This window comes from Hippichthys cyanospilos, chromosome 15 (assembly GCF_059441005.1).
Source record: "Hippichthys cyanospilos isolate Australia breed blue-spotted pipefish chromosome 15, RoL_Hcya_1.0, whole genome shotgun sequence".
Lineage (NCBI taxonomy): Eukaryota > Metazoa > Chordata > Actinopteri > Syngnathiformes > Syngnathidae > Hippichthys > Hippichthys cyanospilos.
In genome coordinates this window covers 17,763,169-17,777,167 of record NC_142383.1, presented here as the reverse complement: position 1 = coordinate 17,777,167, position 13,999 = coordinate 17,763,169, and the positions used below count along the sequence as shown (strand labels likewise).

The 13,999-nt window shown below is 41.0% G+C and overlaps 1 long non-coding RNA gene across 1 annotated transcript in view; it reads left to right on the top strand.

Annotated features, from left to right (window-relative positions):
* The window catches only part of LOC148412049 (uncharacterized), a 32,911-nt gene extending 23,565 nt beyond the window's left edge, over positions 1 to 9,346 (top strand). The window contains exon 5 of the long non-coding RNA XR_015867921.1: positions 9,209 to 9,346. This is a non-coding gene — a long non-coding RNA (uncharacterized LOC148412049). The remainder of the gene's footprint in view (positions 1 to 9,208) is intronic.
* The last annotated feature ends 4,653 nt before the right edge of the window (positions 9,347 to 13,999 follow it).

Sequence of the window (13,999 nt, the reverse complement as noted above, 5' to 3'; positions counted from 1 at the left end):
GCGTGATGTCATCCGAAAAGCCCTTCCGCCCCTCAGAGTTATTTATCGACAAAGCGTCGAACAAAAAAGAGGATTTGTACGGCGACCGCAACAATCTGCTTCTCCTCACGCAGTTTGAAAGTATATGCGGTGCGCCGCCATGTATATCCCGCCATCAATTCATCCGCCGTCAGGGACATAAAAGTACGCGGCAGAGACGATCTGGAAGCCTTCGGGGCTTCTATTGTGCGCGGTTAACATGTCTGTAATTATCAAGTTAGAAATAAAGTTGCAGCGAAGACGACGCGCCTTCCGGCTAAATCAAGGCCAGGCCCGAAGGGTTGCGACACGCAGGTGGAGACGTTGCGTGTCGTCCAAAGGCGGCCCGTCCGTTCCAGCTGTCGGGACGAAGCCATCGATCCGCAACGAATCCGTTGTCAAATGGATGCCATTCATTGCGTAAGCACGTAATCGCTTAGGGCCATTAATTCACCTCAAATTTTCCAAATCCTCCACCCGAGCAATCTTCTATTTCAAAGCTGTCAAAATGAACCGATTAATCGGCAACTAATCGAGTGTCAAATGGATCGGCATTCATTGCATAAGCAAGTAATGGCTTTGAGCCATTAATTCACCTCAAATTTTCCAAATCCTCCAGCCGAGCAATCTTCTATTTCAAAGCTGTCAAAATGAACCGATTAATCGGCAACTAATCGATTGGCAACCGACTCGGCAACTCATTTCATAAGCGAGTAATTGCTTAGGGCCTTTAAATCACTTTGTCAAATTGTCCAAATCCTCCAGTTTTCAGGCCGCCGGGGCATTCTGTCTGCCAAAGTTGTCAAAATTAATCGGTTAATCGACAGCTAATCCATTGTCCGATGTTTGGCAACTCATTTGATAAACAAGTAATTGCATAGGGCCATTGATTCGCTTAAAATTGTCCAAATCCTCCAGTTTTCAGACCGCACTGGCTGGTTAGAGCTGTCAAAAAATAATTGATTAATCGACAACTAATCGGTTATCAAATTCAACTGATTCAACTCACTCCATAATCACTTAAAATTGTCGAAATTCTCCAATTTTCAGGCCACCGTGACATACTTCAATCAGAGCTGTCAAAATTAACCGATTATTCGCCGATTATCGATTGTCAAATGAATCGACAGCTCATTTCACAATCAAGTAATCGCTTAGAGTCATTATCTCACTTCGAATCGCCCAAAGTTTCCAATTTTCAATCCACCGCGGCATACTGTCTATTTAAGCTGTCTATATTAACCGATTAATCGACAACTACCAATTGTCAAATGAATGAACAGCTCATTTCATAATCAGATAATCGTTTCAAGCCATTATTTCACGTTTCTAAATCCTCCAATTTTCAGGACACCGTGGCGTACTGTCCGTTACAGCAATCAAAATCAATCGATTCATCGATAACTATTGACTGTCAAATGACTCGATTAATCGGTTAATCGATCAAACGAATGGACAACCCATAGTTCGGACTAGAGCCATTATTTCACTTAAAATTGTCCATTTTCAGGCCACGATGGCATACTGTCTATTACGGCTGTGAAAATTAACATTCAAGTACAAAAAATGTGTCCAAATTCTTGGACTGACGACTGCACTTTTGCTCTGCTCGTTTTTTGTTTTGTTTTTTTGGATGGGGAACGTACGAGCTGAGAAAGTAAGACAGGCGGCGACCGCGGATGATGTCAGTACACTGGCGTAAATAAGTAGCAGGAAAAGTAGTCAAAACATCTGTTTCGAGGCTGAATTCCATTTTTTTTTCTCTCCCCCCTTCATAAAAGAGGCGTTTGAAGTGGCAGCGCGCGGCGGATGAAATGATCATGTGACGCCGCCGAATAATGGCGGCGCTGAATGAATGAGCGCTCCTCCGCCTTTGTCCCGCCCTGCGAGCGCTAACTTTAAGACGCACACACACACTTGTGGCTCGCGCACTCTTAAAGGCATTGTTCCCGTGGGCTGGGAGCCAATTGGCCGCTCTTATTATTTTCCGCCTTGTCCTTTTGATGTCCCGTTGTGCGGCTCCGTCCTTTTACCTGCTTTTCAGCCCCAAACGTTACGGCAACGCACAAAAGCCTTCTCCGGCTCAAACGCACGCTTTGACTCAACGCTGCTAATGATGAGAACAGAGAAAAAATCTAATATACTGCATATATATATATATATATATATATATATATATATATATATATATATATATATATATATATTTATTTTTATTTTTTTTTGGTTTTGATTGTCCATGCATTCAATTAAGATGAAATTTATTGGCAAATTTTCATTTTTTTGGGTACTTAAAGTACATAAATAATTGGTTACTTAATCTAGGTACTAAAATAGTAGTAATCAATTATTTTATTACACTAAGAGTAATTCAAGTAATAGTTAAATTAGTTACCAAAGAAATACCTTCATGTGTATAATGATTAATTAATTTAATACTTAATTAAAGAGTGTAATTGATTACTTTAACTCCTAAAAGTACTAAAGTAATTTATTACTTCATTTAGTTACCAAATATTTTAGGTATCCGCATACTGAAAATCTAAAAGTGGTTAATGACTTTAATACTTAATTACAGAGTTTAATCGATTACTTTAGCTACTAAGAGTACTTGATGAATTACTGCAGGTACTAAAGTACCAGTAATAAATTACCTTAGGTATTCAAATACCAAAAGTAAAGCAGTAGTTAAATTAGTTATATAAGTGCCTAAAATAAGCAATTACTTTAATGTATAAAGTGATTAATTACTGTAGTACCGCCATTTTTAGACACTCCTTGAGCCAAACTGTAAAAGACATAAATAAGAATCTAGGATTAAATGGCTGGACTGGAAATGTAAAAAACGTAAAAATATGTCATTGGGATTGAGTTCAGTTAAAGTAATCAAACTAATTAATTAATCAGCAACGTGAAGGTTTGCTTTTCAAGAATTTTGGAACCCAAATGATACATTGCTTTAAAACACGAATAAAAATACTCCGTACCAGTCGCACGGTATAGGACGAATAACGACGATGGCAGCGGTATGGTTTTTGGGGCGCGGATGCCTCGACCTCCTAAACGGGCCGGCAAAGGCGCCGACCTCCGCCTGCGCCCATTGATTTGCAAATGGCCGCCCGAGTTCAAGAAGCGGCGCGCCGGGCCCACCTGCTAAGCGACGCGACACCTCGGCCGTGTTAATTAGGCCGCCGACGAGGCGCCCACTTCAGGAGACTTTGCCCGCACTTGAGCACAAGTGTCCTTCTTTTGGACACGAGAGCTCATTGCGGCGTAATGCGTCCCGGCGCCGATGAAAGGGACGCCCGAGTGGGACGACAACGAGCGGACCTCCGCGGAGTCTTCCGGCGGCCGTGTTGAGAGTCTCCATAAGTGCTGGGAAATAGAAATTGCATTTGATCCGCCGCGTTGCCCAAACGGGTTGCCAAGGCGACGCAGGTAAAAAGGGACATTTTGTCACCACCGATTTATAGAAATTCAGACTGTGAATGAAACATTTCTGGAGTCAGCGGCCGTTTATTCCGAGCAAAGAGACGATAAGCGGACAAAGTGTGCGAAATGTTGACCCAAGTCGGGCTTTTTCATGTGTTTAATGTGTGATGTCCAAGGAAAAGCATACACCGGGAGGCGAAAATATTGCCCAGGTCTTCAAAACGTGACGACTTTCTCCGTGCCACGCTGCCGTCCCTTCTAAGTGCTTGCAAACGGGAGGTCGAGACCTACACCCTATAGGTGTCAAATTTAGCCCATGTCTGGCTCATTTACTGCCATTCAAAATTGGGAATATTGTCCATTTTGGACATATTGAAAACCCAATGTTTTAGCATGCATTTCTCCAGATTTTTGCATGAATCCTTTCAATGGCAACTCGCTAACATGGCACAATAGAAATTTTTGACTTGACGCCCCAAAACCAGTTTTTTATGATATCACGCATCAAAAACATCAAAATGCCCAAAATGGGTCCAAATTCCCACCGGGAGTTAATGCCAGGCCAGCAGTTTTGAATATCTGCTGTATTTTCCTCGATGGACCCTTTATTTTAACTATTTCTAGAAAGTTTATATAATAAATTATGTCATTATATATAGCTACATATTATGAACTCATTCAGTCCCAAATATGTATTTCTTGTTTTTTAGGAGTCCAGATTTGTATTCATTTCCCTTTTTAAAAAATGTTTGGGTATAAAAATATCTGGCACTAAACGAATTGCGTATTAAAGTAACGGATTAGCGTAAGTAAAGTTTTGCCACTTTTGCGGTCGTCCCCACGGGGGAGTGGCGTCCCACTTTCCCGGGCCGGGCCAATCTCACCAGTCAATTAGCCCGAACGTAAACATGGCGTGCGTTCCCGCCGCCCGACGTACATCCACGCGCGCACGCACACGCGCGCGCATATGCCGCGATAATGACATTAAATGCACAGAGCACTTTGTGTGAATTAATGCACAGCACAGAATGGATCAATTAAGTAAAAGCATCCCGGGGTGTGCCGACTTTCGCTCACAAAGCTGTCCGCTCATTTTACTTCTACATGAATTCAAGCGGCATCAATTGCAAATGGCGTGCTTATCTGCTCTTTTGCTACTTTTAAAAGCTGTTTTTTGCTCTGAAAATTTGGCCGATTTTTAAGGTATCGGTACTCGCGATGGCAGCCGATACTGGAGTTGACCTGGCCGATACTTGGCTTTATTTTAAGTGGAAGCTGATATTTGTTTCGACAACTCTGTTGGAGCAGATTTACAAATCACAAATTAGAATAATAATAAAACTGCTTTAATTTTGTAAAATTTTAAGGAAAATTTCTTATTGGAAGGTTCGGCTTTTTTTTTTTAAATTAGCTACTAGTTGTATAGGTATGGTTTTAAAAAAAAAGTGTGTGTGTGTGTATGTATGTGTGTGTATGAGAGAGAGACCGCCATAATTCAGAATGACCTCTCACACACATTTTTTTTATTCCATTTGCACTTGTATAGAACTGAAATGCTCTCACACACCATATTCAAATCATCTCACACATTGCAAAAGAATGCTCTCATATTGTAATATCTTCTCATTCATTTTATTCAATTTTTCTCATGTCATCCTGAAATACTCTCATCTTCATACTAAAATTCCCTCTGGCACTTCATTGAAATGCTCTCATGTAATACATTGGAAACCTCTCACATTATTTACTAAAGTGCTCAGATAATACTTAAATGTGCTTTCACACATCATACTCCAATCATCTCACACATTATAAAGAAATGCTCTCATATACTAACATTTTCTCATACATTTTGTTGAGACGTTCTCACATTTCATCCTGAAATACTCGAACTTTCATGCCGCTCATCCTCTCAGGTAATACATTGAATACTCTCACATTCATTTTCTAAAATGCTCACAGGATACTGAATTGCTCTTACACATATTGAAAAGCGCAATTGGAATCTTGATCCAGGTCGAATTGAAATGCTCTCACACATCAAAACAACCACAATATACATACCTTACACATTGCAGTTAAATGCACTCACACATTATGCTGAAATGCGTGAATACATTTTATTGGTGTGCCTGAGAGTGGAAAAAGAAGGGAAAAAGTCCATTTGTGCATGTTTTGCTTGTTTTTTTGTTGTTGCAAATATAGCAAGTCATTTTGCTGCACAAGAGAACCCCCCCTCCCCCTCCCCCCCACCCTAAAAAAACAAGCAGCTGCAGATCATTCATATTTAATATTTAGGGAGTGGCACACACTCACACATACACACATTCACACTCAATTGCACGCTGAAAAACATACACACATCCAATAAAGGAAAAACTATTTTGCTTGCAAAATGTGTTTAGTGAAAAAAATATTCGATAAAATATCAATTTGTTTGACTTTAAACCATTTTCATTGAAATTGGTTTATTACAGCAATTAAATATATTCGGTAAAGTTGTTTTAATGACAACAAAGTATTTGAAATCTCGAAAGATAATTGATATCGATTTTTTTTTTTTTAGGTTTTTGTCTTTTTTTAATGGCTAAACTCTTTTAAAAAAAAACTCAAACTATAATTAAATATGAAATATTTCACATTTTTTTAGTTACTAAAAAAAGTGTTTTGTGAAAAAAATTCAATGGAAAGTATCGGACAATTTTAAATCATATTATTTTGAATTTAAAGTTGTTTTTTTTCACAAAGAAAAAAAAAAAGTTCGAAAACAACTGATGATTTTTTGTTTTTTTTCTTTACCGAAAATGACAAGTTGAATATGTCTGAAATGTGCGCGATGACCTCCCCCAAGGAGCAAAGCTGAGTTGCCTCAATGACCCTGGAACCCTGGACCGGACCCGCTTAGCCGGCCTGCTTAATCCCGCTAACATGGATTTAAACAAACAGTGTAATCCATAACTCCTCTTTTTTTTTTTTTTTTTTTGGAGGGGGGTTGCCGTGGGACCGCTTTCCAAACTTGCACGGCATGAAACTTGTGACCGACGGTTAGCATGTTAGCATCTTCGCAACACCGATAAGGGACGAGGCGTTCCGCAATAAATATTTGTAATTGAGCTAGGTTGTTAGCATCTTGAGTGTTAGCGTGGTTGGATCGTTTCTATTTTTAGCATGCTAACTACGAGCCTGTGCGTTTTACTGCGGTCGCGTTTGTCCATTTTGGGTGGCCACGTTTGAATAATTGCCATGTTTTTGGTTGTTAGCCGTTTCGTTGCTAACCCAATAGCTTTTAGCATTGTTAAAACTTGCATTTGTTTGGGGGCCACGTGCCAAATGTTTTTAGGGCCTCATGTTGAATTTTCGACATGAAGAATGTCCTTATAGGTTGTTAGCCTTCTAGCTGTTAGCATGCTAGCTCTCGGCATTATTGTAACTTTTTTTTAGGACCGTGTTGAGTGTGTCTTGCCTTCTACCTGCTACAATTTTAGCTGTTAGCATTTTTAGAGCTATAATTTAAATTGTATTCATCTAACCGCGCAAGGTGTTAGCATTGTTAGAACCGGAACGTAGATCTGGACTATATCTGTTGTTAGCCTTCTAGCTGTTAGCATGCTGACTTTTAGCATGCTAGCTCTCGGCATTATTGTAACTTCTTTTTAGGACCGCGTTGAGTATGTCTTGCCTTCTACCTTCTGCAATTCTAGCCGTTAGCATTTTTAGAGCTATAATTTAAATTGTATTCGTCTAACCGCGCAAGGTGTTAGCATTGTTAGAACCGGAACGTAGATCTGGACTCTATCTGTGATTAGCTTTCAAACTGTTCACATGCTATCTATTAGAACGCTAACCGTGATCCTTTAGCAATGTTAGAAGTTGTCATTTTGGGGTTGAGGCTCCGTCAGCCCGCTAGCGGTTAGCATCGTAGGTAGCAGGATGCAGGTGTGCCATTGGGCGCGCTCGGCGCCCCCCGCCGCCCCGTCCCTCGGCGTCCGGCACCTCCGCGCTCCCTTGAAGCGGTTCATCAATATTTTGGTCGGCCTTTGACTCGACCCGGCCGCCGGGACAATGGGATTTGGGGTACACTAAATGGGCCGGCTTAGCAGCGGAGGGCCGACTAATGAGAGGATGTCGTCTTGAGTTTGGAGTCGAGTCCAGAGGGCAGCCGAGCGGAAAAACAATCCGACGTTCCGTTAAGCCGCCTCACGCAAACTTTCAAAGCCGCCGGGACACTTTGGAATCGGCCAAAGCCCCCCACCCCGCCCCCGCCCCCGCCCGGCTCACCCCAACACCCCGTGCAGCAGTTTATCTGCCCAAAACGCTGTTCAACTTATGCTCGCATTTATGCTTCTTTGTGGTGTGTGTCACAGGCAAAACAAACATTTTTTCGGTTTACCGCTGTGTGTGTGTGTGTGTGTGTGTGTGTGTGTGTGTGTGTGTGCGCGTGTGTTTGCTTGTGTGTGAGACAAAGGCGGCTTTTGTGCGTTTCGTGTACTTTTCCCTCGCCGTAGTCGCTTTTTCAGGCGCTCAGCGGGAGTAACAACAAGAAAAAAAAAAAACACTGCACAGGCGAGTGGTTTCTTTTTTACCTACTTTAATTTTGCTTTGCTGGATTTTGCAATACGGGCACAATTCATCACACGTGCTAGTGGTAATTTGAGGTCAAAAAAATGGACTTTCGCTCAACACCGTTGTTTTTAAAGACAAAAATTTCAACTACTATGATCAAAACTTTTTTTAATGTAACACATTTTGCGTTTCCATGTTCACAAACAAATTTACAAATAAATGTAGTATTTATTGATTTTGTAAGAGTAAATCACTTTTTACGAACATTTTATTTCATATATATATATATATATATATATATATATATGTGTGTGTGTGTGTGTGTGTGTGTGTGTGTGTGTGGGGTTTAGAAAATCATGATTATACTGCTCAGAACTAAAATGTGAAGACATTCAACAATTATAATCCATACAATGCATAGAAAAAAAAGAAATAATTCGACCCCTAGAGGCCTAATTCTTGTTTATAAAAATTCATTTTAAAGCTGACCTCATGCGCAAAAATTGTGTTGAAAAAAATATCTACACCTTAATTGACTAATATGATGTTGAACGATAATGGCTAATGCTAACTTCTTTGGTAGCGGTAATTTCTACGCCTTACATGCATGCGTTTTTTTTTATTTTGGTACTAATAAAAGTCATCATGATAATCATTCACATTTGCTCGCTATTAATTGTTACCGTGGAGACCACGTCGAGACGGCGCGTGGAGATTTATTAGCCGCGGGTGCTAATGTTTATGTAGCGCAGGGCTTTTGACTCAATCACTGCTGTCATAATAAAAACATGTGGGCTCTTTCTTTTATTTATCTGCTTGCCAGCAATATTATGATAACACACACACACTCACACACACACACTCACACACTTTCCATCCATTGGCCGGCTCTTTCGAGGAACCTCCTCCCTTAGCGACAGACTCCATCGCTTTCGCTCCAATAACCTCGCACAAATGCTGCTGCATGTGGCCCGAGCGTCTCAGGGCGCCGTACGCACGCGACACGGTGGCGCAAGTGGATCGGGCGGGGTTCGATTCCCTCCCCCTCCCTCCCGATACGTACCATTGAAAAGAATGACGTTTTGGTTAGTTGGTCACGTTACATGATACACACACACACACACACATATATATGTATACATATATATATATATATATACGTGAAGCAAATTTTTGTATGATTGTGTCCCGCAAGGGCGCCTGGCCAGAAGCGGCGGTCCGTTACAAGCGGATCGCTTACAGCAGACCGACAGCCAGACTTCAACCCACACACCTCACAAAGCTGAGGTCCCCCCTCGGCGGCCCCTCCCCCTCCGGCCGCCACCTTCTCGGTGCCAACACGCCGACGACCGGGGGCCTCCTCTTGTCGGGCCCTCGCGCTTTGGGGAAAGCTTTGCCATTCAAGCTAAATACGCAAGGATGCAAGGGCCGTTTTGAAACCCTCTGGTTTGATTTTACGCTGCAATTATTCATTGTTTACATTTTGCAGCACCGTTTTTGAGTATAGAGCTGTCAACGTTCAACATAATACTTAATAATTGAGTAATCGTTGAGAGACATTAACTCATTCCATGCCAGGGACGTATTTTTACGTTTTTAAGAGTCTGCACATTAAATCCCAGATACTTAAGTATTAAGTACATTAAGGATACACATTTTTAGATACTTAAGCAGTAAGTGGATACTTAAGTACCTGTGAGTTTTGAAAAAAAAAAAAGAATGAGTTGCAATTGTTCAAATCCTCCAATTTCAGTCACAGTCATTAATAATTGCTTAATCGGAATAAAACATTTGCAAACATTGACCGAACCAGTAATCATTAAAACTAAAAAATAACATCAAGTACTTGGACTAGTTTATAATGGCAATTTTCAGCCTAGCAAAATCTGTCCAAATTAATTTTTTTGAATACAGTATACCGCGGGCCGCAGAAAAATGGATGACGGGCCGCAAATGGCCCCCCGTGCCGCGGGTTGGACACCCCCTGGTGTAACGTTGGAAATGTCCTTTAGCATCTTCGCGTCCTCACCTCTGTTTTTCTTTTTCTTCCGTCCGGAATGGAATTCGAGTAAAATGACAGCATGAGGTCACGGCTCTCCCACCACGGAGTCAACAAAGGTTTCAGGCTGGAGAATCGCCGTCCGCTGCATATATTGACTTAAGTGAGACGGAACAGTAGGAGAGGAAGGGGGGGTGCATTGGGACCCCAATTAAAAGCCGGTGATTTTTTTTTTTTTTTTTTTTGGCACCCTCGATGGGATGAAGTTGCAGTCAAAGGCGAAAAAGAAAAAAAAATGGCAGGAAACGTCTTTTTCCGATGAACTGGCGGACCACACGGGATCCTTTCGGAAGTCTTCAGAACTTCCCTCGGGTATTGAAACGGTCCAGCTGAACTCGGCCCGCCCGTCTTTTCCGCAGACGATCGCAACTCAAATCAAATTGGTTACATTTTTTTTCCAGCCTCAAAAACACTTACGCCAAATCTGTGCTTTTCAATTATGTTTTGCAAGTCCCCCCCCCCCCCAGGGAAGAAAAGATCTTTGACGCTCCCCCAGTCACATGTAAAAATTGTAATAGTGGAGCCTTTTTGACTAAAGAAAATAACAATATAAATCAACTACTTTTTACAGCGTTTACACAGGTTACAGCTTCATCGAAAACTGAAAAAAATAACCAAGTGCGTCAAAGTGCCTGAAAAAAAAAATGATGCCGATCCTTTTTCACGTGACAAGAACAACCCCCCCCCCCCACACACACACACACACACACACACTATTTAGGTCCCACCACACTTATTTATACAGTCTTTACATTTATTTTCTGAACCACAAATTTTCCCATGGTTCTGTAAAATTTTTTGTAGATGAAATGCCATTGTCTACTGGGATTTTTTTTGTTTTTGTCTCCAGCAAGAACTTTATTACTTCTAGAGGATTTTAAACAAAACTTTTTTTTATAAAATAAGTTCCATGTTGTTGCTCTGTTCCTAATTGTAAAAAAATACAATGCAAAATGCCATTTTTTTTTTTTAATAAACATAAACACAAACAAAGAAATCTTCATGGGGTAAAAGAACAGACAATATTTTTGCCAAAATATTTGTTTTACTTTTTATTATTATGAATATTACTTTTTAAATAATGTGGCATTACGTGTCCATTTTTCAGACAATTTTTGAATGTAATCAATTTTGTAATGCAATAACAAATTGTCCAAAAACTCCAAAATAATTTTATGCCGGTGTCCTACAGCCTGGGGGCCACTTGCGGCTCGCCATCCACATTTTTGTGGCCCTCGGCATATGCTAAAAATACATTTTGACGTGGCTATTTTAAAAAAGTAATAATAAGATTAAAAGTGTGAAAAAATCTTCATTTACCTCATCATCCTTTATCATAAAGCCTTGAAGTCGCAGTTTTTGAAAATTTGACGCTGCAGTGTTGAAACGGTACTTTTCAAGAGTGTGTGTTTGCGTGCGGTCGCGCGCGGGGGCGTAAAAGCCACTTTTGCAGTCGGCGCTCGTACGAGGGGGCAAATGGAAGCCCGAGTGCGTCTCTCAAAGCGCCGCGGATAAAACATGGCGCCATTGGCTAAACAAGCAAAAGTGGCCCTCGTCCATACGCGCGCAGGCGGACGCATCCCAATTGAAATCCAAAAAGATCGATTACAACCTTTGCCTCCATATCCGCTTTGGTTTCGGTTTCTGTTTGCGCACGTTTAAAAAGGAAATATCGCTCTTAAGTCAAAGCGTTGGAGGTTGATTTGTGATGATGCATTTAAAAAGATCAATTCAAATCAAACTTTTTTTTTTTTTTCATTTTTCTCCAGTCATAATTGTATGCGCTTTCAAGGCATATCAACTCATGTAACCATTTTATTTTCATAGGGGGCCCTCGCGCGTGTTTTGACGGAGAACAGGAAGTGCTCCTGCCCGGGGAGGAAGTATCAAATAAAAGTCCACCGAGACGCAAAAGCAGCCGGTCATAACGACTGCTTTTTTCACTCGTTCGCCACCGATGACGGCTATAGCCGTTTTTCATGAAACGACTGTCGTTCTCGGGTCAATTTGACCCCGGGCGGTGTTCAATCGTCATCATGCACTTCGGTTAACATTATTAACCGCTTGTGTTGCAAATGTTTCAAAAGATCCATTGTTAACATATTTCATCCTGAAATATAACCCTAACCCTAAAAGTTTTAAACGGGTCATTTTGACCCGCCGTAAACATAGATTCTTTCTGCTTTCTTCTCGCTAATTAAAGAAACAACAACAAAGTTTTCAATATAAATGTGTCTAAATGAACCATTTTCATTGATTAGAAGTTCAATTGTGGAAAAACTACTCATTCATAGTCAAAAATGCGTTTGGTCAATGTGACCCAACATATTCTTTATTTTCCAAAAATCGAATTATTCTTCAACTTGAAAGTGGGTCAATTTGACCCCCCCAACATATCATGAGGTAAACTTAGATTGGAAAATAAAACCCACCTGCTCTAATGAAGAAAAATGTTCTTCGGATGACCAAAAGGAACTCCGGTGGTCTTGCGCGTTGAAGTCGGGGGTCTTTCAGGGGGGCGTCATCCCGGCCGGTGCGCGTTAGGCTCCGCGTGGCAGCGTGACCGAGGACCCGTTGATGTGTTTATGCGCTGCAGGCGTTGTTGCGTGTAAGGGGGCCTGCAGTCCACGAGCCCTAAACGCTAAACGCTCACACTGCCAGCACATGCGCCGGAAAGCGTCCGTTTTGACCAAGATGATACGTCGCGAGTCGAGGCAAAATGTTTCGGTTCTTTAGCTATCGTAAATAGAAAATGACAACATACAACATACTGACTAGCTTGCAAAAAAAAGAGCAAAAACTTCAAACTTATTTTGTGCTACTTAGCTATCTATCTTGCTAAATAAACAAACCAAAAAACGTATAAAACTTCAGTTAACGATCTTGCAAAATGACTAGCTAAAACTCAAACAAAACTTTTTATCTTATGCTATTGCGCTAACTACCTAATGAGCTAGCAAATCAAGCCGCTAACCCTGTGCTAATCAATTAAATATCTTGCAAAATAGCTAGCTAAAAAAAATGAAACAAACATTCTCATTGCGTGCTATTCAGCCAGCTAGCTCGTAAGCTCACAAAACAGGCTGCTAACCTTGTGATATTAATTGAGTTATCTTGCAAAGTATGGAGGTAAAATTTCAAACAAAACCCAATCATCTTGCGCTTAGAGCTTCAAAGAAAACCTCTCATCTTTTACTTTTGAGCTAACTAGCAAACCAAGTCACTAGCTTGCAACCATTTAGCTTGTAATGAACTAACTGCGATCACTATTTCTTTTAATATGCTAGCAATTCAGCTATCCTCCTCAAAGGGAACTTGCGAGTTGGTTAGCTAACGTGTGAAGCTAATGTTACAGGTGAGGAAGTTGTTTAGCTAGTTAGTTTGACTTGTTGGTTTGCTCGTCATCAAGCTATGTTAGGAAGGTTTTTTTTTTTAGCAGGTTAATCAGTTGTCTGAATACAAAATGTTATGTATCGATCCCTGTTAGCTAATTAGCTAACAAGCTACGCGCGATTTATTTAGCAGCCTTCAGCTCTGTTGTTTGTCTTCCATGTTGGCCGTTTCACCCCAGCGTGAACTTGCAGATGCAACTGGCGGGATCAGCAGTAGAATTATGTTCCTTTTCCACTTTTTTTTTCCCCTCCTTTTTTTTTTTTTTGCTAGCCACCACCAAGCAGCACATGTTTGCTTTGGCTCAAAAACACCAAGCTTATCCATCACGCCGGTGCACAAACGCCACCATAAAATAACAGGCATTTGTTAGCGCCACCTTCATTACAAACTCCCACTCGGCCTACAACAATAAATGCAAAATGTAGTGGGAAAGTCCCCGCTGACATTTTCCCTCTACTTGCGCCCAACAATTCACATTCAGTGCTCCATATATTCCATTTTTATCACTGTATGATTCACTTGAAATATTCTCGT